The sequence below is a fragment of the Stenella coeruleoalba genome (assembly GCF_951394435.1).
Source record: "Stenella coeruleoalba genome assembly, chromosome: 19".
Taxonomy (NCBI): domain Eukaryota; kingdom Metazoa; phylum Chordata; class Mammalia; order Artiodactyla; family Delphinidae; genus Stenella; species Stenella coeruleoalba.
The window spans coordinates 12,159,319-12,165,364 of NC_137165.1; positions in this window are offsets into that span (position 1 = coordinate 12,159,319).

Genomic DNA, 6,046 nt, shown 5'->3' on the forward strand with positions numbered 1-6,046 from the left:
AGCTTTGCCATGTAATAGCTGTGTGCCCTTTGCAGGTCATCAGAGGAGTCTCAGCTTCCTTGTTGGTACGATGCAGACAATATCGGCCCCTCCTCATGGGGTTCTTGTGAGGTTAAATGAGGCATTTGTGCCAAGCATCTGACCTAGTGCTTGGTGCATAGTAAGTACTCAGCAAGTGAGACCCTTAAAAAGCAACCCAAAGAACTTTCTGCCTCTGGGGCTGCCTGAAGCCAGCCTTAGAGACCCGAAGCTCAACACGTCCTGCATGACTGGCCTTTGCTCATCTGCAGAGCTCCTCACCAGGTGCTACTGGAGACCAGCCGGAAGGAGATCAAGCCAGAGGCTGCCCATCATGGTGATCAGTTTTTCTATCTGAGAAATGGAGACCAAAGCTGCTGCTGCCTGTTTCCTGGTCGTCCTGCAAAGGTCCCATGAGGGCTACACCAAGCCCTCTGTGGGAGGGGGTCCTGGCCGCCAGGCAGAAGTTCCCCAAACGCCACTCCCTCCCGACCCTCGCTGTCCCTCAATTTTGGACCCACCACCTCTCGCTTCCTTACTGGTCTCTGGCTTGGTCCTCAGTGCTCCAATCCATCCTCTTACAAGCTGCCAGAGTGGTCTTTGGGCACCCACCGGACCACGCCCACCCCTCTCAGTGCTCAGCCTGGGGTTTGAGGCCATTGCCATTAGCCTCCCGGGCCTCCCCGGACGCTCTCCTGACCCATGCCCCACCCACCCTCCCTCCAGCCACTTCTTGCTCCCCACGGCTCTTCAGACTCACTCACCCACTCCTCCCAGACACGGCTATCCCCCACCCCTGCCTCCGTTCATCAGTGTCGGCCCCACCCTCCAAGGCCTATTCTGCAGTCGGGAAAGATCCTCAGGTTGGTTCATCCCAGGTGTTGGTCACCAAACCTCGTGCCTGGGTTTGACAGTACAGATTGTCACGCACAGGAGCTTCGAATAGGACCACGATGTCATTTCGCCACGAGGACAGCCACTCTACGTGGCACGCTAAGGTAGGGAAACTGAGGCTCGGAGTCACACAGCGAGTTAGGGAAGAGCCAGGCCAGAGCCCAGGCCTCCTGCCCACACCCCCACCCGGGTTCCCACGTCAGCGGCTGGGAAAGCCCGAGAGCCCAGTGTACGGGGAAGGACACCTGGGAAGATGGGAGATGGAGGTTGCGCTCCCAGGCCTAACCACGGGGGAGCTGAGCCCAGGCCAGGGTGTCCAGCTGAAGGCTCGGGGCAGTCTGAGGTTTGCCCTGGGAGGTTCTGGTTCCTCGCGGAGAATGTCTCTGGGCTCCGGATCCCACAGGAACTTTGCCCGGTCTCTGCTCCCCCCAACCTCTATCATCCTATATGGTCTCAGCCTGAAGGAGAGGAGGGATGGGTGGTCAGGGCCACTGAGGGTTCCAGTTTTCCCAGGGGAACACCCAGATGCACTGGGACTCATATATACACGTCACAGGTTATAGATTCCCTCCCCTGCCCACAGGCTGGCACACCTACGCAACCTCCCGTTGGGCAAACAAGCAGGCCTATCTATGGGGCTGCCTCCTGGGCCACTGGGGATCCACTGAGGGAGGCTGGGGAGCCATGCGGTGGATGGTACTGGGTCCTGGGGGTCAACTGAGGCCCAGAAGGAGACCAGGAGGGGCTGGGAGGAGACTATCCTCTGTCTCACCTGCAGAATAAAGCCCTGGCCGCTCCCTGCCCTGCTTCAGCCCCCTGACGGACTGGGTGTCCATGGCTTAAATGACCACCTCCTGTCCCTGGTCCCTTCCTGCGCGCGCACACACACACACACACACACACACACACACACACACACAGACTGACCTGGATCTGCCCTCTGAGGTCTCAGATACATCCACTTCTCCAGCTAGCATGACCCAGGGAACAAAGTCTGGGACCTCTCACTCTCCAGGGCAGCTGCCAGTTCTCACCCAGGTTGGGCTGACAGTTTATCATTAGCCCATGCCAGCTCTGTGGTCAACTTCCATGCTCTCCCCACTGCCTAGGCCCCACCATCTCCAGGTCACCTCCTCCAGGAAGCCTTCCCTGGTCCACAGCCCCAGAGGCACCCTTGGCACGTGGTCTGGTGTCTGGTTCATCTCCTATAAGACTGGAAACAAGGCCCAGGGATTGCAGCCTTACCTACCGGCTGAGTCACTTTCACAACTTGTTATCTGTCTACTCACTGATCCGCCATGATGAAGACCATTGGAAAAGCATCTCTCAACTGAATCGCAAGCGTGGGACTTTCCCTCTGGGAACCCCATTCTCTCCACCTGATCCCTAGTAAGCCTCTTCGCTAGCCTGTATATCTCTGGCCTTCTCTGTTCTTCCCTCCCTGCTCCTCAGCCTGCAAACTAGCTCAGGTCTTCCCTTAACTATTTCCCAATTTCCACCGCCTTGGCTTTCTGAAGGCTGCTGTCCCACACTCCCAGGCATACAGGAAGAGCCCCTCCTGGCTTCTCTCTCAGATGCCGTCTGCGCAGACTCCTTCTTCCCTGTTACTTCCTGGCTCAGTGTGTCCTGTCCCCAGCAGCGCTGGTCCCTGCTTGCTCTGGTGACAGTGGCTGATGCTCTCTGCACTGAGAGCCCTTTGACAACCCCTCCCCCCAGTCCTTTGGTCTCCCCAAGACCTTCCCTTCCCCATGGCCTAGGCACAGGTCCACACTGAAGGAATGGAACCACAACAATGGGGAACCGCAACATGGGAAGGGGCTAGTTAAACTTCTTCGCCCTCGGTCTCCCCCAAGCGCAGGGGATCAGCCTTGAGGCACAGAGCTTTCACAGGAGAGGATCCACATGCCCTCAGGTGCTCTCATCTTCTTTCAGGTAATCTTGCCAACATCCACCCACCTCCCTGGGAAATACACCCCAAAGCTGAGAGAGCTCCCAGCTGTAGTCTGCCCTCTCCCATTCCCAGTTCAGTGTAAACATCAGTTATCAACCTGGCTACATGCTAAAATCTCCCAGGGAGCTTTTAAAAAATCATCCACCCTTAGAGATTCTGATTTATTTTGGTCTGGAATGTAGTCTGGGTGTCAAGGTTTTGTTGTTGTTGTTGTTTTAACAAACAGACTTTATTTTTTGGAACAGTTTTAGGTTGACAGAAAAAATGAGTAGAATGTAGAGTCCCATACTCCCTCTCACCTGCCTCTCCCGCCCCCCAGTTTCCCCTGTTAGTAACATTTGCCTTAGTGTGGTACTTTTTTTTTTTAAAGGTGGATATATGACATAATGTATTTTTAAAAAATGTTATTTATTTTTTTATTTTGGGCTGCATTGGGTCTTTGTTGCTGTGCGTGGGCTTTCTCTAGTTGCGGTAAGTGGGGGCTTCTCTTGTTGCGGAGCATGGGCTCTAGGCGTGCGGGCTTCGGTAGTTGTGGCACGCGGGCTCCAGAGTGCAGGCTCAGTAGTTGTGGTGCATGGGATTAGTTGCTCCGCGGCATGTGGGACCTTCCCGGACCAGGGCTCGAACCCGTGTCCCCTGCATTGGCAGGCGGATTCTTAACCACTGCGCCACCAGGGAAGTCCTGTCTGTGACACTTGATCACTTCTTTTATGAAACTCTCCAGTCTGTCTCAGTATCCCACTCTCCTGGTTTCTTCTATGAATAGAAAATTATCCAGACATTGGAAATAAGAAAAAGGAATAGGAAAAATAGCCACAGTGATGTTGTTTCAGTATAGTGCCGGCTGCTCTCTAACATGCCTGTTCCACCTGGGATCATCTCATTCTCTAGGGAAGGATACCCTGGTTTGACTTCCGATTTACTATTGATTAGGGTATTTTACAACTCTGTAAGGGCAGAGGTTAATTTATAGAAAATTCACAATGAGCAAATAATTCTTTTTTTAAATTTATTTCTTTTGAGTAAATAATTCTTGTCCAATAGTAATGCAAATTTTTTCTGTCTGGTAGAAAAGGGAACCCCAAAGGTTACAGTTTCTTGCCTTGCAGAGCATTAACCTCCGTCGTTAAATTCATTTCAATATTCCTTTGATTGACCAACTTGGTATTCATGCTCAAATTCTCTTTTGAGCTAGTCTTAATATCCTCCTGGGGACTTCCCTGGTGATGCAGTGGTTGGGAATCCGCCTGCCAATACAGGAGACATGGGTTCGAGCCCTGGTCCGGGAAGATCCCACATGCCGCGGAGCAACTAAGCCCGTGCGCCACAACTACTGAGCCTGTGCTCTAGAGCCCGCGAACCACGACTACTGAGCCTGTGTTCCACAACTACTGAAGCCCGCGCGGCTAGAGCCCGTGCTCTGCAACAAGAGAAGCCACCACAATGAGAAGCCTGTGTACCACAATGAAGAGTAGCCCCTGCTCGCTGCATCCAGAGAAAAGCCCGCGTGCAGCAAGGAAGACACAACACAGCCAAAAAATAAAATAAATTTATTTTAAAAAAAGACCCAATGCAGCCAAAAATAAATACATAAATAAATAAATTTATAAAATTTTACTGATGTCCTCATTCATTAATGAGGATTAAAAGCTTTGACGTGTTCATTTAATATTTGGGAGTCATGTTTTTTAACTTTTTTGAAAATTGTTCTTTGCCGCTACTAGTGTGGTGACCTCACCTCAGCAGGCTGCACTGAGGAAAGGAAGGGGCAGTGGGGGTGAGTTAGGTGAACAGAAAGGTACAGGCATCAAGGGCTTTTCTGACAGGAGTCTAGGACCCCTGGTGTTTGCTGGATGCCCTGGCTTGCCCTGGATTCCTGATTCTTATGCCAGCCAGAGGTCCCCCAGGGAGCTGGTTCTCCTCTAAACTGTGCTGAATTGCAATGCCTGAGTCCTCGAGGCTCTTACCCTGCAGGGAGAGGGGCCTGCGCAACCTTCTCTGCTGGCCTCCTGAGGTCCATAGCTGAGGAGGGATTGCTTCCTCCTCTCCCCATGCCCCACCCCCTCAGGCCTATGGAATACATGTAATGGCGCGGTCTGTGACTGTGGCCCAAAGCTGGCCAGCTAAGCACAAACTTTCTTTAAAATGTTCTTTAAAATTCATGCAAGTGCATTCCATGCATTTAACCCAATCTTGTAACTACTATGTGTCCCTTTCATCAAGGAAAACTAGCCCTCTACAGAGCTCCATCTCGTGTTTGCTCTGTGTTTTAGACCATATTAAAAAAAAAGCAAAACCAACCAAACAAAAAACTATGATGTACTGTACCCCTTCTGTTTGATTCTGTATCTACATATAATTATCTCATTTAAGCCTCACAACCTCCCATGGTGGGTAATGACCCATTTTACTGATGAAGAAATTGAAATTCCAAAGGGTTAAGTAGCTTGCCCAAGGTTACATTTGGTGTAAGGGGCGGAGCCAGCCAGCTTGAAACCCAGGTGTGTCTGATATTGATCATGTTCTCCCTTGGTTTATAATTATTTGCTTCTCCATTGTCAGAGCTGGTAAGGCCTTGGAGACCCTAGGATCCCACCTCCACCCTCCTCAGATGGGAAGACAGGACCAGAAAGGGGTCAGAACTAGCCCAAGGTAACACGGGGAGGAAGGTGCAAAATCAGGACTCAAAGCAAAAACTGACCAGTGGCGCCCTCTGGAAGCCTAGAGGACACTCCCTCTCTCCCAACCAGGTTCTTGTTAGAAATGTCCGCAAGAAACCATGCTCAGAAGTCTCCAGTAGACCGAGCCCTTGGGAGACACGAAATTAGCGTTCAAGCTCACTACCCTCTTGGAGTCTCAATTTTGCGGTATGTAAAATGGGCCAACTATTGGGAAACTTGAGACAAAGGTTGTCAAGGCAAGTGCATTGTAAACCTACAGACTTGCCCAGAAGTGACAGACCAAGGCTCATTCTGGTTGCCAAGGCTCACATCCGGATTTTGTCCTTTAAATAGCCTGTCACCTTGGGTAAATTTCAATGCCTCAGTTTCCTCAAATGTGAAATGGGGATAGTAAAAGTAGAAACTTCATAGGGTTGTTGTAAGGATTCAAGCACTTGGAACAGTCACTGGCAGGTAATGGTAATTCAGTAAAATTAGCTTTGATTACAAGTTTACTGCTCAA